The sequence below is a fragment of the Palaemon carinicauda genome, chromosome 15 (genome assembly GCF_036898095.1).
Source record: "Palaemon carinicauda isolate YSFRI2023 chromosome 15, ASM3689809v2, whole genome shotgun sequence".
NCBI lineage: Eukaryota > Metazoa > Arthropoda > Malacostraca > Decapoda > Palaemonidae > Palaemon > Palaemon carinicauda.
In genome coordinates this window covers 15,685,151-15,695,150 of record NC_090739.1, presented here as the reverse complement: position 1 = coordinate 15,695,150, position 10,000 = coordinate 15,685,151, and positions in this window count along the sequence as shown.

Here is a 10,000-nt window from a genome sequence, read left to right as displayed (position 1 = left end):
ATTTATACAAATTAGAGATATTCTAAAAATAACTATAGTATAAAGTTTAAAAAAATCTAGTATTTTTTTCATTTTCGACTTTTACCAACATAAGTTGAAAGTCTCAATTGAAAAGTAAGCCATAGGAATTTTTACAAATTAAAGATATTCTAAAAATAACCACAGTATAAAGTTTAAAAAATCTAGTATTTATTTTCATTCTCGACTTTTACCAACATGAAGTTAAAAGTCTCAATTGGAATGAACGTACCTCTCACATGGCTTCATTTCTTTAAGTGGTCTTCATGTGACTATATGCTTTGCCTCTTGAGTTAAAGCTTTAATCTTTACAGTTTTGTCTGCAACAGTATATTTCTCTCAGACGTTTGTTCACTGGAATTGAAACTTCATACTTTTTTTTATTTTCAATGCGTTTATGATCATTGCGCTTACTGGAAAATTGTGAGATGTTCTTAGGTTTGAGATTTTAAAACAACGAATATTACTTTTTGTAATGTTATTACTGTTCTTGAAATATTTTATTTCGATTTTTTATTCTTGTCTTGTAGTTTCTTGCTCATTGGGCTATTTTTCCCTGTTGGAGCCCATAGTTGCTTTCCCAACTAGGATTATAGCCTAGCTTGTACTACTACTACTACTACTACTACTACTACTACTACTAATAATAATAATAATAATAATAATAATAATAATAATAATAATAATAATAATAATAATAATAATAATAATAATAATAATAATAGGAAAGAATTGCAATTCCTATTAATATTATTAATATTTCCACCGATATATGGAAATGGGATTTTATATGATTTTTTTTTTATCTATATCATATACATATTTAGATTCGTATGTTTCTGGCCATAAATTTTATATATTTATTTTCGAATACTAATTTTTTTTCATAAATATAAAGGATCATTAACGGATTTTCTCGTTTAATTAGATATTTGAAATTTTTGATAACTAGGATTCTATGTCGTTAGTGTAATGCCTCCATAAATTTTGCTCAAATAATAGCAAATTTGACCCAGATAGTCAGCGCAATGACAATAATTCCGAGCAAAATTTAGCAGAACAAATATATATTTCATTTCAACAGTCACTAGTTAGTGAGTACAGAACATATAGCATTATTCTAACGATTTAATCGTTTTAACATCATCTAGAAGTTAGTGGATATTCACTTCAGTATCCCTGGAACTTTATAAAAAATATTAAGGAATTTAATCAAAGAGTTATTTTTAGAGTCAACAGAGAATCAGTACAGTAACATCTAATTTTACCATTAATATTAAGGAATTTAATACATTATTGAATTCCTTAATCAATAGAGGTGAAAGAAACTTACTGTTCATTTCGTGATTATTCCTTTTGTTTTAATATTCAAGGATTTTTGTATGAATGGCATATTTGAATGAAGGCATTTGCAGAGACCGGAGCCCTACCGTCCCACGTCTCATGGGGTGTTAAAGAGTACCGCCCCCCCCCCCCCCCAAAGGAGCGATTAGCAACATAGGGGACAAAAGAGATGGCTTCTCTAAGATAAGAATACTTTTCTACTCTAGCAGAGTCGTTGAAACGGATCTGAGTAGTTTTCAGATTGTTTTTTTTTTCTATTCTCTCTCTCTCTCTCTCTCTCTCTCTCTCTCTCTCTCTCTCTCTCTCTCTCTCTCTCTGTAACATGTATATTTATTAATTGATATCCAACTAGACTTTACTTTTTCTATCATGTGCGTTCATAAGATATAGATTTTATATGATACCAAAGAATTATAAACAACAATTCTTACTTTGCATCTTCTTCATCCAAGAGATTTCATTTACCATTTTGATTTAGGTCTCGTTTAAGGTTTAAAGTTCGTTCATGAATGTCAGAGGCAAGGGACAGTGATAATGCTCTAGCTAGCAGGACAATGTCCTTGAGAATGACCTTATATACATATGATTAGCGCCCAAGCACCCTCTCCCCTCAAGCTAGGACCAGGGATGGCCAGGCAATGGCTGTTGATGATTCAGCAGGTAGAACTATAGGCTACCTCAGCTCACAAGGATGAGGAGCTTGTAGACACAATTAGAAACTATCGAGCTTGAGTGTGACTGGAACCCCAGTCTGATAGAACGCCACGCAAGGACGTTTTAATAGGCCACCACAAGCAAATTTATTGCCATTCAATAAAATAAATGATGAGTTGATGTCCCTTTCACATAAGGCATAAATACTAATACCGGGTTCCAGGTTCAAGAATTTATCATAATGGTAGTATGATTATTTTTAATATCTGCAAGCCATGATCATCTAACGTTATTCGAAATGAGTACAACTGTGTTTAATGAAAAGTATAATTATCTCAAGCATCATTATTGTCATCTGCAGTTTATACTGAACACTTCAGTCTATTGTATCGCGGATAAAATCATCCGTGGCATTCTATGCTTGAAAGTTTTTATTTGATTTCCCAATGTTACTCCGTGAGCAATAACTTTCTCTTTTAGTGGAAAACCTACATCCATCCCCTTCTCTGTCTACGGCAAACCCTCGAGCGTTGCCTTTTAGGCAATCAGAAGGAAACCGCAACGCTGATAAAACTATTTCGAATGACTCCCTTTCATTTCCGTGGATTCTCCCTCCTTGAAAAGTCTGTAACTTTGCCCTATTTATTCATCGAGAAGTTTGTGTTCAAACTTCCTGTGATTTTTTTTAAAGGATTCGTGGGTGGCTGGATATTGAAAGTTTTTTCTTTTTCTTCTTTCTTTGCTGAAACCTTCGGAGGTTTTGTTTTCATGTTATGTAATTCAGACTTTGTACTTCCGTTAAACCTGGAATTTTAATATGCTAAGAAATGCTTTGCGTAACTTGCTGGAATTATGACTGTTTTTCTTTATCTAATATCACACACATGAAAATGTATATGAATTTGTATGTGTATGACCTTACCTGTTGATGTTTACAAATATATGTAAGCTAACACATTCTACTCCGTGTATGTGTGTGTGTATATATATATATATATATATATATATATATATATATATATATATATATATACACACACATATATATATATGTATGTATATATATAAATATATATACAGTATATATATATATATATACACATATATATGTGTATATATATTTCAAATAAGTCATATATTTTAATACATTAATGTCTGGATTCTCCTACCAACCGCGGAATCAGAGTCTTGAATCAGAGTCTCGAGGCGAAATCACCTCGAGACTGATCCCGAGGTCAGTAAGAGAATCCAAACATTAATGTATTAAAATATATGGCTTATTTGAAATAAGAAAAAACACGTCTAAATGTGCAAAATTTATCATATATTTATATATATATATATATATATATATATATATATATATATATATATATATATATATATATATATATATATATATATATATATATATATATATATGTCTGTCAGTGTAAATAGTGAGAATATATGAAGGGATTTATGTTGTGCCAACTCTCCTTTACGGAAGTGAAGTGTTATACCGAGTACAAATGAAAGAAAAAGGCTGAAGTTGTCGAGATGAGCTATTTATAAAGTACATGTGGTATAAGAAGAACTGACGGGGAACGAATGTTTAGATCCACAAAGGAGTTGGAGATAAAAAATGTTAGCATAGCTGAAAAGCTGGACTACATTATTTTCAGGTGGTTCGATATTGTTGAAAGAATAGGTGACAATTGGTGAGGGAAAACAACGAAAGAATGTATAATTTAGAAGAGTCAGGAGGTAGGAGGAGAGGAAGGTCTAAGAAAGGTTGGATAGATGGTGTGAAAGACATATTGGAAATGAGGGACTTTGATACCCAGGAAGGATATGAGTGCCTACAGAGAGGGTCGAATGGCGCATTGTGCGGAGAGGTATTCGACACACTGGGGATGAGCCTTCTGTGTAGATGCAAGAAGAAATTAATATTGCGGATGTTTTATGGTACATGGGTTTCATTCACGATTCAGTAGTTAACCGATGAATATGGCAGTAACTTGTGTTGTTCTTTTCTGGAGTCACCCCGTTGAGGGCCTCGTAGGTTGATACTGTCATTAGTGTATCCGAAGCAATGAACTGTAGACATTACTTAAAGGTGTCTGCAACCCCTAACTGCACCCACTGTTTAGCCTTCTGCTATGCCTCCGTTGTTCCTTAAGTCCCCCATCTTGCTGTCCACCCTCTTAACTTTTCCTACGTACTGCAACTGTAGGGTTTCGCATGGTTGCACATGATTGCTGAGTGGCCTCCCAGGCCCCAGTGCCAGCCCAATTTCGTGAAATCAATCCAATCCACCTATTACAGGAGATAGCCTAGTGTTGAAAATATATATTTCATATAACACCCAAAGGTTCCCCAGGCTTGCGTAGATCACTTTTATGTATTTCCTTTATTCAGATGCAAGCCTTCAGGCTTATCTATTGTCTTGTTACTTTCTCTTTAAAGATTGTGATTATCACTGTAGTCCAAGTTTTTAATAGGGTAAGATGTGAATTTATTATTTTCCCCCATTTTTACCTAAAACAATTTTGCGCAGCCTTTAATTTTTTTAATATTTAATGCATCTTCTTATGTGTTGAAAATGGATAATCAGCCTTCATATTTTCCCCTTCTTCTAATTGATGTCTATTGATTCATTGCTTTTGGCAAAAAAAAAGAAAGTAAAAAAATAAAAAAAAATACTGGTTTGCTGAAATACCAAAAAAGAAATTCGGGTTTTTTGTCATTCTCTCCCCTCTTCCCTCGTCCCTGGTAGGCAATCCCCTCGGTTAAAATGTAACTAGAAAAATTGGAGACCCATCCGGGTACTGTGTCATTCTGCCTGAAAATAGTAGTGTTTCATTTCTTCTTCTTCTTCTTCTTCTTCTTCTTCTTCTTCTTCTTCGAGTGAGAGAGAGAGAGAGAGAGAGAGAGAGAGAGAGAGAGAGAGAGAGAGAGATTCATGTGCAAAAGATGACTGGCAACATTTCCTTAGAGATTGGAAATTGTTTTCCATAAATGCTAGTCTTACACGAATGAAAACGTCCTTATGTAGGCATATGTTTGTGTTTATATCGTTTTATTGAATATCAGAACTTTTTTTTATACTAAATCCAGTTTGAACTTTGTTAATTGATTAAATATGACTATATAGCTAAAGGTTGGAAACATTCATTATGAATACAGAAAATGTAGTATAATTCAACAGTAATTGTTTGTATAGCTGTACCCATGCTTGTATGGTGGGGGATGGGGGGGGGAGTGCTTGTTCTAGGATTAATTGTTGATGTAATTATCTCTAATTGGAGTCATAGAGTAGGAAACAATTGCCCAATCTTTTCCAGTTGGAATTTTCATGGCGGTAGTTCCGGTCATGGCGTTACAAATTAGTGGAATTTTAAATTTTGAGTAAAAAAAAATTAGAACGGTTCCTGTTTAATTCTATTTTTAATTTAGTTCAGGTTTTATAAGTAGTCCTATTCAATATAGATTACCAATGAAGAATGCTAATCTAAATGAAAGAAAAGCGAAAGATATATACAGACTTTAACCATAGATTATTTTTCAATCATCTTGAGCACCTTCTCTTTTATTCTTATGAATTTTTAACCAGTCCCATTTCATTTGTCGATAGTTTTAAAGTTGGAATAATTTCAAGATGATAAAGGAATTATTTTGAAAAGTTTTTTACCGCTAAACTATAATCTGCAGTAAACTTATTGAAGTTTCCAAGCACTCAGAAGAGCACTGGGGTAACGCAAAGATGAAAAAATTCATTTAAAAAAATGTGAAACTCATGCAGATCTCTGTCAATTACCTCAATATTACTAAATCCATATTTTGTTGAAAATTATAAAATTCGCTTAAAAATAGCTTTCACGTGGACAAAGCTGTAAACTCATGGAAAGAGTTATCCTGTCTTTCCAATTGTCTTAGGAATCTATCGTCACAGTTCATGTTTTGAAATCTACTAACCATTTTATCATACTATCATTTCTTTATAACATCAGGAATTCTGGCTCTCGTTTTCTTTTCTTTTTTCCCGTAATATACTGTACTAACACGTAGAACTTCGCTCACTTCTTTCCAAAAAAAGTAAATGAATGTTCCTGAGAAAGAGAAAATCCTGGTTAAGGGAAGAGTTTGCAAGAATAAGGTAAAGACGAGATAGATATAGGTAGGAGAAGATAATGTGAAAATATGGCTTTCTGTATGATTAAGGAAAGTGCGATGTATAAATAACTTTATGGAGAATAGAATATAAAACAGAGAAAGGTTAATGGAAAACATGTACCTCAGACCCTGCAGTCCAACGTGTAATTCAGTGATAGGTCGTTGGAGTATCTCGAGTGATGAAAGAATTGAAAGGTTTAGTATAACATTGAAAATACTTGAGGGAGTTAATGTTGAGAGTGTAAAAAAAAGAAAATTAAGAGATTGAAATAAAGAGTTGTTGGGATTACAAGTGAGATGCTGAATTACGTGGTTTTGTTGTGATTAAGTGGCTGACCAGGGACTGTATGGTATATCTGGAAGAGGGAAAGGTTCCAATGGAGTTGGAGGAAGAAATTATTTACCTAATTTAGTAAGGATAGGATACTGTAGGGTAGGATTTTGATTGGGATGGTTAGCATGTGAAAGAGGGACTGATAAGATAGAACTTTGTGGACTAAGATAAAAAAAGAGGGATTAAGTTATGTAGGAAGTTTGAAAGCAAACAGGAATCGAATATAGGGGAAATTTGTTGTTAGTTAAAGATATATGGCAGAGGTCACGAACTAGGATAACCATGAGTTATAATAGTAATTCTAATGATGATGACGATGATATTAATAGTAATAATGATAATACTTTGGTTTCATTTTGATATGCTAATATTTTTTAATCATATAAAATACTTTATGCCTGATGAATTTGGACAGTTTAGCAGTCTGAAATAAAATATTTTGAAGAAAACATTTACCGAATGATGTTTTATAAGTTTAGTATAGGCTATATTTCATATATGAAATTAAAACTATATATTATGAAGATGATAGTATCAGAAATATATATTTCATACAAAATTATGTGATTAAATTTTAATAGATTTGCCAATTGTCGCAGCTATTCTGTTTGTATGTTTGCTGCTTTCCATAACATTCATATTGCAGATGAAATTGTTCGAGGTGTTTTCCTGTTACCAAACTGCGGTAATTATAATTACAGCATAATTATAGTTTGCTTCAATTGGCTGTGCCATTTCACCTTTCCTGGCCTTGAGTTGCGTAACGGGATATTAGAGTTCCCAAATGAACACCATAACAATACCTTCAATAGCTTCAAGCTATTGAAAAGAAATTACAGTGGAATGATACCTATTAACACAAGTGATAATTGGCGTTATGCAATTTTCGAATTGTTATTTTACGGCTTTATACTGCGTACGGGAAGAAACGCATAAGATATTAATCATTTCGTGAATTCGTCCGGAAGAGATTATTCTATGATTATTCGTTATTGGTGATTTGCTGGAATTGAAAAAAAAGATAAGGTCAAAGCCAGCAAACTAATCAAATGTTCAGAAATGGCGGTAGCAAAATATTTCTTCCGTTAAATGTCCTAAAAGCAAATTGCTCATTACAGCATATCATTTTCTGTTCATAGATATTACAGCCTGTGAAAATTCGAAGTGGAAATGAGGCAGTTGCTTTAAATGGAGGTAAAGTTAAGCATATTCACATCTAAATAGTATAAACACAAAAATTACTTTTTCAGTTGGAGACATGTCAATCAGCCGAATGTAGATCGGCGTCAATGACCTTAGATGTCAGGATGCCAGATAACTCATAATCAATCTATCAATCAATCAGCCCGAATGTAGAAAGAACAAGTAAAAGGCAGGAGCTGACATTTCAACTACATTTGCAACCACATTGTCATACAGCCCCCATCATATGATATCTATCTTATCTATTGCATCAGGCAAGAATTGGTCTCATTTAATCAGAGTAAATGTAAATGAATATTCAAAAAGGTAAGGAAAGAATTAGAATTGGTCCCATGTTATCAGAGTAAATATTAATGATTATTCAAAAAGGGAAGGAAAGAATTAGAATTGATCCCATTTTATCAGAGTAAATATTAATGATTATTCAAAAAGGGAAGGAAAGAATTAGAATTGATCCCATTTTATCAGAGTAAATATTAATGATTATTCAAAAAGGGAAGGAAAGAATTAGAATTGATCCCATTTTATCAGAGTAAATGTTAATGATTATTCAAAAAGGGAGGGAAAGAATTAGAATTGGTCCCATGTTATCAGAGTAAATGTTAATGATTATTCAAAAAGGGAAGGAAAGAATTAGAATTGGTCCCATGTTATCAGAGTAAATGTTAATGATTATTCAAAAAGGGAGGGAAAGAATTAGAATTGGTCCCATGTTATCAGAGTAAATGTTAATGATTATTCAAAAAGGGAGGGAAAGAATTAGATTTGATCCCATTTTATCAGAGTAAATATTAGTGATTATTCAAAAAAGGGAAGGAAAGAATTAGAATTGGTCCCATTTTATCAGAGTAAATATTAATGATTATTCATAAAAGGAAGGAAAGAATTAGAATTGGTCCCATTTTATCAGAGTAAATATTAATGACTATCCAAAAAGGGAAGGAAAGTATTATTGAGCAAGTTGACTTGCGTCGTACCCTAAGGATGCAACATGTCAGCCTGTTGGCTTGCAGTCACAGGGTCGGTTAGATATACAGATAAGGGGTGGAAAAAAAGGTCATTTCAAACATCTGGGTTTTTTAATGCGTAAGTATAATACAAGCAATAATGCAGATATATCCTTCCGGCGTCGTAAAAGGAATTTATGTGATACATCTGAAATGAAAGCTGAAAGTACATTTTTTTTTTTTCTTTTTCGTAACAGTAGTAATCTGTCGTAAGCGGTAGTATGCTTTTCTATACCTGTCGTCAAATTGAATATTTCTATCATATATATAGATATAGATATATATATATATATATATATATATATATATATATATATATATATATATATATATATATATTAATCATATGTATGCACACTATATGTATGCTTATTTGTAAATATACATATATATACATGCAGATACATATATCTTTAAACATATATATATATATATATATATATATATATATATATATATACATACACATATATATGTATATACACACATATATATATATATATATATATATATGCATATATATATACATATATATAATATATATATATATATATATATATATATATATATATATATATATATATATGTAAAATTTTAGCATTTTTTTAGAAACGTTAAAACAGCATGTCTTCCCTTAGGCATATCATGTTGTACATACTAGGGGGTAGTAACCTGCTAAGAGACTTTTAGTAAATCCATGAAACATACATTATTGCTTCTTTTTTTTTTTTTTTTTTTTTTGGTAAAGTCAAGTATTTTAATATTTTGTATTCTTGTTATTCACTGAAACAATGTCCATCGCATTATTTATGAATACTTAAGAATTCTCATGAAGATCGAAATACGGTATCTATGAAAATATGTGTTTATATTTGCATATACATATCCACTGGTTTGCTGTGAGCGATCACGCTAAAGTCTCCCACCATCGCCAATCCACAGTAGGCAAGTCAGCGTGGTGATGAAAATGGTCTTACTCCAGACATAACTAAGGACATGCCTAAGGCCTTTGTCTTGCAGTAGACTATAAACGGCGGCATTCAATGTTGCTGTTGTGTGTGTATGTGTGTGTATATATATATATATATATATATATATATATATATATATATATATATATATATATATATATCTATCTATTCTGAAGAAGTGTTTTAATTCTTTCATTCTACCTTGTTTTGAGTATTGTTCTCCTGTCTGGTCTTCAGCTGCTGATTCTCATCTTAATTTGTTGGACAGAAACTTACGGTCTATTAAATTTCTTATTCCTGATCTAGATATTAAT